We start from the raw sequence: 12,500 nt of genomic DNA, 5'->3' as shown, positions 1-12,500 counted from the left end.
ATATTTAAATCTCCCCATATGGAATTCTCGAACACCCCTTCCCCCCCTATGGAATGCTGGAATACCCCCTTTTCCCCCTTTTGGAATACTGGAATACCCCCTTTTACCCCCTATGGAATTCTCGAATACCCCCCCTTCCCCCCTATGGAATACTGGATTCGATGGGTATTTTAGGAGTACCCTCTTACCTCAGGGTGAATAAGAATTGATTTGCAACAATCTCACATTTCTTTTGTTCGCAAATGCCAAGCGTATCATCTATGGTCGACTTTGACTTTGCAATAAGGTACGAACCGAGACATAACACAATCAAACGCATATTTATTCGTTATCGGCTAAGGTTAAACTAGTCCGTTTTGTATTGCTAGTGAACACCTGTCTATTGCATTTCCGAAAGCGAATGTAGGTCTATGCAGATCACATGGCGCGTAGGTTCATAGAATTAATCTTGGAATTCACACAGGATGGAGAGGATAATTTATCTATTAGGAGGGAGAGGGAGAGGGAGAGGGAGGGAGAGAGAGATAGAGGGAGATGGAGATGAAGGGAGAGGGAGATGGAGGGAGAGAGAGATGGAGGAAATATAAAAAGGAAGGAGACAAAGAAAATTGAGAGAAAGAGTTACCAAGAGGGAAGAGAGGAAAGAGAAAAGAAAACAGGAAATCGGCAAAGATGATTGGCGAGAGATGTTTTCAGTGAGATGAAAAAGAAAGAAAGAAAGAAGAGAGAGAGAGATACATACAGAGATATATATAGAGAGAGATAGATACATACAGATATATATATATAGAGAGAGAGATAGATAAATAGAGAGAGAGAGATAAATAGAGAGAGACAGAGATAGAGAGACAGAGATAGAGAGACAGAGATAGAGAGACAGAGATAGAGAGACAGAGATAGAGAGACAGAGAGAGAGAGAGTACAGAAGATGAGAGCTAGACTAGAGAGAGAGAGACTAGAGTAGAGCATGACGACATGACTATGACGAGTAGAGAGAGAGAGACGATCCCGAATGAGCTACCGATAACGAAGAGAGAGAGAGACAGAGAGAGAGAGGGTGTGGTAAGGCAGCTCCCGAGACACACGTAGACAATAGCCGCTTCACTCTTACTTTTTACCTGAGCGGCGGCTATGTGCTCGTCCGTACGCAGGACACTGGTCACTCTGGACTGATACGACTCTGGCACTCTGCCTGCTCGCTCTATACTACTAAGCTCATGAGTGCGTATACCTTCCTATACACTCTCTATGTGTTACTACACATAACTCACATACGTAATACTAGGGCTGCTATAACTACTGGGTACACCCTACCTGCGACTGAGCGTCTGAATTACACTTCTTGGATACTATACCTCCTGGGGTGCACCTCCCGACGTCTACAACTAACCCCCCTTCGGTGTCCAAACCGGTCTCCTGGGCCACGTAGTTCGTCCGTCTATACTCCTGAAACGTCCCTCGGTAGGGCGGCCACAGGGACGAGTTTCGCGTGCCTCGGAAGGAAGGGAAAAAGCAAAGCTGGTTTTTGAGACGCCCGCGTGTAATAATAACGAAGGCGCTGGCAGGAGGGAGGTGTGCGTTAGTGCGTCCCTTAGTTTACCCTTATTCTCTTTACCCTTATTCTCTTTACCCTTATTCTCTTTACCCTTATTCTCTTTACCCTTATTCTCTTTACCCTTATTCTCTTTACCCTTATTCTCTTTACCCTTATTCTCTTTACCCTTATGCTCTTTACCCTTATTCTCTTTACCCTTATTCTCTTTACCCTCCTATGCACTAGTGCTCTTTAACCCTTATGCCTATTAAACGCCTTATTCTGCTTATAACCAATAACCCTTATTTCTCTCCTTATTACCCTTATTCTCTTTACACGACCACTTATTCCTCTGCTTTACCCTTATGCCTCTCATTTACTCCTTATGCTCTTTACCGCTTATTCTCGTTTACCACCCTTTATTCCCCCCCCCCCCCCCCCCCCCCCCCCCCACCCCCCCTCTCTTTAACTAACCCCTTATTTCACTTTACCCTTATTCTCTTTGCCCTTAATTCCTTTAAAAACCTTAATTCTCTTTAAACCCTTATTCTCTTGCCCTTAATTCCTCGTTATTACCCTTTTCTCTTTTAAACCCTTATATTCTCTTACTAAACTCCTTATTCTCTTTCTCACACCCTTTATGCTCTTAAACTACGACCCTTATTCTCTTTTACCCTGATATTCTCTCTAAACCCTTATTCTCACGGATTTCACACCCCTCACTTATTCATCTAACCCTTATTACTCTTTACTTTTACCTCTTATTCTCTGGCGGTTAAAAGTCTTTCGATATGATCGCACCCTAACAAGGGTAGATTGTTTGTATCGGTAGCTAGGTAGGATGCTGCTTTAGGTCTCGAGTCTAGCGTCTAGCATCAGGTGAGTTGAGGATGAGGATGAGGGATGCTAAGGCTCGGTAGGATCGCTCACCTCCTGGGGTTTCCCAAGCAAGTCTCGTGTCTCAACCTTGCCCGGAGGCGAGGGATGGCTGTCATCGTAATTAGGGCGAGGATATGCCTCTTTTCAGGGGTGTGACATGGGGACATGGGGAGTGGTTAGGAGGATGTGGTGTGTGGGGGATGGGGCCGACTCGTTTTCCAGGTGCTGATGCAAAATGGGGTCGTTATCTTTTTTTTTTCTTTTTCTTTTTTTTTTTTTGTCTTGGAAGTACGGAACGTTTTGTGCGGAGTGAGTCGTATCCTGTGCGGTGAAGAGACCTCGTACTCTGGGCTCTTTTCATTCTCCTCTATTTCCCTCTCCTGCTGCCTCAGCTTTTTAAATACTCTATTTTTTTCTGCTTCCTCCTTTCTCCTTACCTCCTTTCGCATCTCTCCGCTCTCTTATATATATATATATATAAAACTTATATATATATAAATATATATATATATATATATATATATATATATATATATATATATATATATATATATATATCTATATATATATCTTCCCCTCTTCTTCGGCTCCTGTGTCTTAGTTCTGCTTAGTTATCTCCTTCTCTCGGTCTCTCTTCTATACCTCGTCTTTATTTTTATTCTCTTTTGTCTCTCCTTTATCTCTCATGTCTTTACTTTTCTTAATATACTACCTCGTTTACCCAACCAGTATTTTTTTCTTCGCTTACTCGCTGTTTCCTTCCCTGTCTCCTCCCGCCTTCCTCTTCTCAGTTTTTCTTCATTTCTGTTTATTTCTCTTATGTAGTTTCTCTCGCGTTCCGTGTGTCTTCTTTCTCTCTCTCTCTCTCTCTCTCTCTCTCTTCTCCACTCCTCTCCCCCCGGCCCCACTCTATCAAAGATAGATCCCCCTCCTGCTCTCTCTCTCTCTCTCCAATCAACCATCTCTCTCTCTACCACTCCTCCTCTCTCTCTCCCCTCCCCTTCTTCCCCACACCCCCTCCCCCCTACATCCCCAACCCACCCGCCCCCCTCCAAATCCCCCTCCCTCTCACCACCCTCCACCGCATCTCTCTCTATCCTCCCTTCATTCACGTCTAACATCCTCGCCAAAGACCAAGCTCACTCATACTCTTCCATCGCTCTCAGTACTCTCAAATCTCATCTCTCTCTTCCTCTCATCTCCCTCCATCCCAGGTTAGCTCGCCTCTCCCTCCCACATCACCCTCTCTCCCTCTCTCCCCATTCTCCCTCTCTCCTCTCTCCAATCAATCATCCCTCTCCCTCTCCCTCTCCCACCCTCCAAATACGAGGACACAAGCATTGTTTCAGTCCTCTTGTAAATAAAAAAAAAGTAAAAAATAGAAATAAATAAAGAATGCAGCAGACTGGGCGGCACCGTAATCTTTTAGTGAACATAATGTAGCTAATGTTGATATGATAAGATCTCTCTGTGTCTCTCCCCTTGATAAAAAAAAAAGAAAAAAACCTTTACTCGTAACCGAAGATCTTGTTTATAATTGTATTTTTCTTTGAGCAGGCGTTGTATAAATGCATTCTACAGTAGATAGAAGCCGAAAATATAGGTTGTCACTGGACAAATGTTCAACTCGCGTGTTTACGTAAACAAAGACGCTGATGTATGTATGCGAGTGTAAACCTATATCTTATATGCTGACAGATATACAAACACATTCTTCTAGTCAGAAATGGGTTCAATATTTTCGTCGCCGAGGTTTCAAATCATGTTATTTATTACGTCGCCAGACCTCCATGTCAGCTGGCATTGATAATTAAGGATAATTAAGAAGAGGGACAGACTGTTACGGCAGTCGTAATTAAATGGCATTAATACCCTAGGAGGGTAATTAGTGTCTGGTATGTTCGGTCCCGGGCACGATTAGGTCTGGCTTAGGTTAGGATAAAAGTATTTTAAGAATTTAGTCGGTTAGGGACAATTAAAAGTCATATTTTAACGGCCGACTAATAGGGGGGAGGGGTGGGAGGGGGAGGGGGGAGGGGGAGGGTCATGGTTTGTGGGTGATGAACAATGTGCTTGTGGTTGGAAATTTTTTTATTGTTTTCCCGCTTAATCTCTTCGTCTCTCTTCTTTCTTCTCTATTCTCACTCCCTCTCTCTGCCCCATTTTTGGTGAGTTATGAGATATGTGTGGGTTTCTAATTGTATTGAATTTATTATGGTTTTGATGGTAGTTGTTTTTTTAGGTATTGTTAATAAACTAAACATCCTCTTCCTCCCTCTCCCTCTCCCTCTCCCTCTCCCTCTCCCTCTCCCTCTCCCTCTCTCTCCCTCCCTCTCCCTCTCTCCCTCCCTCCCTCCCTCCCTCCCTCCCTCTCTCTCTCCCCTTCTTTCCCTCTATCTATCTCTCTATATCTTTCTCTATCTCCATCTATCCTCATCCTATCCCTCTCTCCCTCCTTCTCTCTTTTTAAACTTTTCTTTCTTTGATTTCTACTTCCTTGCTTACCTTTTCTTTCGCCACTTCTCTTTCAATCCGTTCCTCCCTTCCTTTTCCTATCTCCCATCTCCCATCTCCCCTCTTTTGTTTTCCTTTTCACCGCTCACATATACACATGATGGCGTCCTCAATGGCTCCCCCCCTCTCCCCCCCTCTTTCCCTATCCCCTACCCCCATCTTTTTATCGTCCCCCCACCCCCCTTAACACAAACCACTTCCGGTCGTTAGCCTAAAGAACGGCCTTGATGCCTCGTTCACATACCTACTAACCCCTTCTCCTTTTCTTGTGATTTCTGTTCTTATTATGTTCTTTTTTTTCCTTTGTTGACCTTTCTGATTTTCTTCTTCTCTTTCCATTTTTCTTCGTTTTCCTTCCTTTTCATCTTCACCTACTTTTTACATCGTTCTTTTTTTTTTTCTTTTTTTTTTTTTCCACTTCTGTTTCCTACATTCTTGCGCGCGGCGCGTTCTTCTTCCTTCTCCTCCTCCACTTCTTTTTCTTCTCTTTTCTTTCTCTCTTTCTTTTTCATAGTCATACAAAAACATCATCTTCTTCTTCTTGCGTTTTCTTCTCCTCCTCTTCTTCTTCTTCTTCTTCTTCTTCTTCTTCTTCTTCTTCTTCTCCTTCTCCTTCTCCTTCTCCTTCTCCTTCTCCTTCTCCTCCTGTGTATTTTCTTCTCCTTCTCCTTCTCCTTCAGACCTTCTCCTTCTTCTCTCCCTTCTCCTCTCCTTCATCCCATCTCCATCACACCAATCACCATCTTCTCCTTCCCCTCCTTCCATCTACCAACTCCTTCTCCTTCATCCTCACCATCCCTTCTCCCCCTCTTCTCCTCCTTCTCCTCTCCATCTTCTCCACCTCCCTCCTTCTCATTCTCAACCTTTCCCTTCGCTGTGCATCTTCTTCTCTCTTTCCCTCCCCCTCCCCGCTCCTCCCACCCCCTGTGTATCTTCTTCTCCTCCTCCCCCTTCTCCAACTTATCCTCTTCCCCCAACTCCTCCTCTTCCCTCAACTCCTCCTCCTCCTCCTGTGTATCTTCTTCTCCTCCTCCCCTCCCCCTCCCCCTCTCTCTTCCCCCCTACCCATCCATTCATTAATTATAATAACCAAAACGTCAGCTATTTATGCAAAGAATTTCCCGAGTGGAAAAAAACGACTCTTTATTTTGTGTGAAATTTGAGTTTTATTTTATTTTTATTTATTTATTATTTATTTTTTTTTTTTACCTATTTTTGCGTTGTTTGGGGTTGGTTGCTTTTGGTTATTTATTTATGTTGTTGTTTTTTTATGTCGTAAAACACGGGTAATGGAACTTGAATCGGTGTGTTTGTCTTGATGCTCTTTGTTTATGTTGCAATAAAGTTGATGTAGTGCGTAACAGATGCTTATGTACACAAACACACACACATACACATACACACTAATACATAATACAGATACCATATTATATATTATATATATATATAATAATATCACTATATATATTATATAGATAGTATATACACATATACATATACGACATACACATACATAACTTATACATATACATATCTCATATACATATACATATACATATACATATACATATTATATTATATATATATATATATATATAATATTATAATATAACAATCTACAGATCACATAAATATAATATATATATCTATATATATATATTACTATATATATATCACTAATATAGTAATATATATATATATTCGCGTGTGTGTGTGTTTGGGGTATTGTATGTGTATGTATGTCTTATATAAATGTATATATATATATATATATATATATATATTTATATATATAATTATAGAAATAATTAAATTCTTTCCCGCTTCGCTCTCTCCTTTCATCTACTCATCATCTCCCTCGTCGTCATCCGTGCTCGCTGTCATCCATATCTACCTCCCTACTCTCGCCTCCATCCTCATCGACTCGACTATCGTTCGCTCTAAATCTCTGCCATAAACATCCTACTACTGTCGGATCTCGCACAAATCAACCCTCGCCCTCTCTAGGCCTCCGATCGCATCTCTACTTCTGCTTCATATCCGATCAAAGCTGCAGCGTGTCTAGCTCCTCCCTCATCTTACGGTGAATCTAAACAACTCCTCCAGAAGAAGCTATCACCTCTCAACATCAAATCAACATCTACTATACATCTAGTCATACTAGATCGCACACAACACATAGGCGAGACAACATTGATCAATAATTCCATCTAGAAGAGAAAGATGAAACGAGAAAAATATAAATATACACGCGGAAAGACTATTAAACTAGAAGAGACATTCTAAAGAGAAATAGAAAGAGAAAGATAATATAGCAGAGATACGGTAAACCTTCGACTACGTCTGAGCTAAAGACGAGATAATCATAATAGAGATCTAGATAAAGAGATATAAGCAGATCATAGATAGAAGAAGACAGAACAATAGAGAGAAGAGATAAAGAGTGAGGATAAAGGTGGAGTCATTTATTCAGGCTAATGCAGTATCTAGCAATCTATAGTATCTACAGATGTAAGCAGATCGCTATAGAGATCGCACAGATGTTTCCATCGATCCCTGAGCGCAATAGACACCTACAGTGAGTCAGCGTAAGTCCAAGCGTCCGTCCTAGGAAAGGTCCAATGTAATCATATCTATCGACGCAAGGTCAATCACGTGACCTTATTTTCGTATGGCGGGGGTAGAGAGGAAAGGCGGAGGGGGGGGGGGAGGGGGGCGAGGAGAAGGGTCACGCGGTGCCTTGTATTGATGTTTCAAGGTCATCTCTGTGCGCTGGTACTCACTCTCTCTCTCTCTCTCTCTCTACTCTACCAATCGGACTCCCTTATTCACTCTCGCTTCAGTAACTTTCTACCCCAAGTAGGATGTTCCGAGCGCATGACTTACGCACAACTCTCTGGAATCTCCTCTCTTCCTGTAGTTTCTCTCTTCCTCCTACTTTTCTCTCGTTTCTCTTTTTCCTTCTCCTCTCTCTTTCCCTTCTCTCTCTTTTTTTCCTCTCTTTCTCTTCTCTCTCATCTCTCTCTCTTTCTTTCTCTTCTCTCATCATCTAACACTCTCTCTCCTCCTCCATCTCCTCCATCTCTCATCGCTCCACCTCTCTCTCCCTCACTCCCTCTCCCCCCCCACTCTTCTCTCTTCCAAGTCAAACTCAATCTCTCCCAAATCTCTCTCTCTCTTCCTCAGTCTCACATCATCGCCATTCTCTCTCTCTCTCTCTCTCTCTCCTCCCTCTCTCACCTTTCTGATCTCTTTTTCCTCTCGTCTCTCTTTCTGTCTCTTTTCCTCCCATCTATCTCCTCTTCTTCCTTCGATCTCTTTCCTACTTCTCCTCTCGTCTCTCTCTCTTCCTCACCTCCCCCTCTCATCCACTCACAGCCCCCCCTCTCTGCTCATCTCTCTCGTTATTGAGACAACAGGCCTAACATACCGTCAGATTGTAGTCACATGATAAACTAGTAGCCTGAGCATAGAGAGATAGATTAGATATAGAGAAGAGGAGAGAGGGGGGGGAGAGATGGAGAGAGAGAGAGAGAGAAAAGAGCGAGAAGAGAGCAGAGAGATGAGAGAGGGAGTAGAGAGAGGGTCGGAGAGATTGGAAACCGTACGGTACATCAGGTCTGCATCGCCCCCCCCGGGCAAGACAAGACCCATCTGTCAACAAACTCTCGATTACATAATATTCGTAGGTGGGAGCGGGGGGTAGGTAGGGGTGGGGGGAACGAAGGGAAGGGGAGGGAGTAGAGAGAGGGGGGTAAAGGTGGGGGGATCAAGGGGAGAGGGGGAGAAGGGGAGGTGTAGGGAAGGTGAGAAAGGAGAAGAAGGGGAGGATCAGAGAGAGGAGAAGGAGTGAGAGAGAGAGATAAATATAAAGAGAGAAGACGGGAGAGGAGGTGGGGGGGGGGGGCGGGGTAGGGAAGGGTGATAAAGGAAGGGGAGGGGTGGGGGGATGGGGGGGGGGGCTGCTGACCCACATGTACACGAGCCAGAGGCTGATTGTACATACTGGATGTAATGTGTCGGTCTTGACTGGAATGTTGCGTCCATCGTAGCTTTTTGTTGTGTGTGTGTGTGGCATTTCCCTTGCTTGTTGCTTGTTCTTTAATTTCTTTCGTTATTGTTGTTTTCTGTGGTCAGTTTCTCTTTGAATGTGTTACTTTTCTGTTTCTTTGTTTATATATCTATTCTTTTTATCTCGCTCTCTCTGTCTTCTCTCTCTCTTTCTCTCTCTCTCGGTCACACTACAGTGCTCTCTAGCTGCACAATTCTCCTCACCACTCTCTCGGACTCTCCTCTCAATCTCTGCTCTCTCTTTCTCTAGTCATCATCTCTCTCATCACTCCCCACAATCTCACTCCACACACACACACACACACACACAACAACACCCACACAACACACACACACACAACACGACACATCACACAACAACAACACACCCTCACACACACACACACACACACACACAACCACAACAAACACACACACACACACACACACCACATCCACAACAGCACAACAGCCACACACACACAACCCCCACCCCGCACGCCACACCCACACACCCCACACACACCCACATCCCACACACACCCCCACAACCCCTTCCCTTTAAAATCTACCTTCTTACCCCTTCCTTCTTTCCCACCTTCCCATAATTCCTCCATCCTTTCGCATACTTTCTTCCTTCCTTCCTTCCCCATTCCTCCCTCCCCCCTCCTCCTTCACCTAGAAGCGCTTCGGCAAACCAGAACTCGAAGTCAGCCCCGCCGAGAGCCAGGTACTTCCAGCACGTGCTTTGTGGGCGGAGTCAATTGGGCTTCCATTCATTCACAATTGGCTTTCCTTCACGGGTGGCCTTTCATTCACAAAAATAGGTGAAAACGTTAATGATGAATGGAGGAGGGCGACTGAGGCATGGGGAGGGCGTGGCGTGGTGCAAGTCCGTGATTTTATGAAGATTGGTGCTTGATGTATTTATCTTGATTTCTGTCTGTTTGTTTCTCTCTTTCTCTCTGACTCTACATCTCATCCCTTCTTACTACTCTTTCTCTCGCTTTGATTCTCTCTCTCCTCTGACTCTCTCATCTCTCTCTCTCGCGCTCTCACTCATTCATCCACTTCAGCTCTCACTCAATCATCTCTCTCTCTCTCGTCGCTCAGCCACGCAGTCAAAAATCCTCTCTCTCCTCTCGTCTCTCTCTCCTCTTCATCTCTCTTCGCTTCCTCTTCTGTCTGACTCTCTTTCTCTCTCTCTGACTTCGCTCTCTGCTCGGGACTCTCCTCATCTCCTTCTCTCTCTACTACTGGCATCGTCTCGTCCATCACCCTCATACTCTCATCTCCTCTCTTTCTCCCCTCTTCTTCCCCTCCTCTTCTCCCTCTCATCTCTGCTCTCTCCATCCTCCTTCATACTCTCTCTCCTCTATCTCTCTTAGCAATCTACTCAAATCTCTGCCTCATCATATACATCTCCATTTTCGTTCTTCCTCTCTCCTCTCATCTACTCTCTTCTCTCTCCTCCACCCTCCAATCCTCCTCTCCCATCTCTCCTCTCGCTCTATCTCATTCTCGCTCTGCGCGAATTCTATAATTTCTCGCGCATAAACATTACTCTGCACATCAGCGAAGACAGCTACAACTCAATTATCACTCATCATCTGTGTGTGTGTGTGTGTGTGTGTGTGTGTGGGTGTATGTATGTATGTATGTTGTGGTATTAGTGTATGGAAGGTGTATTGTATGTGTGGGTGTATGTGTTTGGGATGTGATGTGTGTGTGGTATTGTGTGGGTATGTGTATTAGTATGTGGATTATGTATGTGTATGTATGTGTATGTGTATGTGTATGTGTATGTGTATGTGTATGTGTATGTGTATGTGTGTGTGTGTGTGTGTGTGTGTGTGTGCGCGCGCGCGCGCGTGCGTATATGAGAGAGAGAGAGAGAGAGAGAGAGAGAGAGAGAGAGAGAGAGAGAGAGAGAGAGAAAGGGGGGGGGATACACACGCATGGCGGGTCTGCGAGCATTCAATTGCAAGGCCACGCTGCCAGCTGATCCCATTGTAAAGAGAGTTGATAGAGAAACTCGACGATAATAATGATAATGATGCGGATTTTATGTTTATGCAAACCGTATCCGGATTGTGTTCAGGTGTTCGTGGACAGCGCTGCATACATCCGGGTTGAGTTATTGTGTCACGGGTGCGTTTGTGGAGTGGCGGTCGGTCGGCTGGCTTGGGGGGGGGAGGTTGAAAAAAAAAGGAGGGGGGGGGTGGAGATTGAATACGGCATTAAGAAGTTATCCTGGTTTGTTTGTCTTTTGTCTTTTGTCTTTTTTCGTTGCTATCTTTGTGTTTGGTTGCTTCATTTTGTTATTGTTTTTTTATGTGTATGTATTTTGTTTTTTCTTCGTTGTGTTTTTTTTTTTATCTTAGCCTTTTTCTTTTTATCAGTCTTCGTGTGCTTTATCACCTCTTTCTTCCTGTCTCTCCTTGGCTACTCCGTCTTTACCTCCTCCTTCTCTTTCTTTTCCTTCTTCTCCTCCTTCCTTCTCTTCCTCTTCATCCTCTTCTTCCTCATCTTACCTCACTTCCTTGACCTCTCTCCTCCCGCTCCTCCATCCCGCAACCTCTCATTCCTCCACCTTAACTCGTCTCCTCCTCATCCTCCTCCTCTCCTGCCTCATATCTCCATTCCTCTTCTCCTCCTTCTCCTAGCCTTCTCTCTCCTGCACTCACTCCTATCCTCCTCCTCTTCCTCCTCCTCTTCTTCCTCCTCCTCCTCCTCCTCCTCCACCTACTCCTCCTCCTCCTCCTACTCCTCCTCTGCCTCCTCCCGCTGCTCCTCCTCTTCTTCCTCTTCTTCCCATTTCCTTATATCCGCCATCCTTCGACCTTCCTACCCTCTCACCCCCTCCACACCCTACCTCCCCTCTAGGCTAGGGTGATACCCCCCCCCCCACACACACACACACCTGCGACTGGGGTCACGGGGTCCAGATAGCAGTGAAAGTCGATTGTCCTCAAAAGTACCCCCCCACCACACCCTCCACCCTCCTATACCGCAACCCCGCCCTACCTGCCCATCGCTCAGCGCATTGAGTCTTTTTTTCTTTCTTCACTTTTTTATTTGTTTCTCTTATCGACAGTAATTCAGAGTGTGGGGGGTCACTTCGACTCGTCTTTTCTTCAATCTCCCTTTTTTCTATCTCGGTCCTTTTCTTTCTCGAAAATTTCTAACTCCATTTTTCGATCCTCAATGCTTTCGTACTCTGCTTTCATATATCCGTTCATCTCATTATTTCTTCATCTCTCTCTCCTTCTCTTACCTTTCTTTTCTTCTCTTTCTCATCTCCTTCTCGCCTCTCATTCGTTACTTCTGTCTTTTTCGTTCTTTCACTATCTCTAGTTTCCCAATATCGTGTCTTTTTACTAGTCCGATCATTTTTTTTCGTTAAATTCCTTTTATCATTCACTAAGTCAACATATTTTTACTGTAACTACCCATCGTTTATCCCTTTCCCCCATTCTTCTCCTTGTCCTCACTGCCTCACTGCTTCTCCTCTCTTCCTCTT

General features: G+C 44.4%; 1 protein-coding gene across 2 annotated transcripts in view; it reads left to right on the top strand.

Annotated features, from left to right (window-relative positions):
- The window catches only part of LOC122263132 (uncharacterized), a 45,322-nt gene that overhangs the window by 943 nt on the left and 31,879 nt on the right, over positions 1 to 12,500 (top strand). The window lies entirely within an intron of this gene.

This window comes from Penaeus japonicus, unplaced genomic scaffold (genome assembly GCF_977035675.1).
Source record: "Penaeus japonicus unplaced genomic scaffold, GWHDUDI00000001_assembly GWHDUDI00000022, whole genome shotgun sequence".
NCBI lineage: Eukaryota > Metazoa > Arthropoda > Malacostraca > Decapoda > Penaeidae > Penaeus > Penaeus japonicus.
This window is presented reverse-complemented; position numbering and strand designations above follow the sequence as displayed.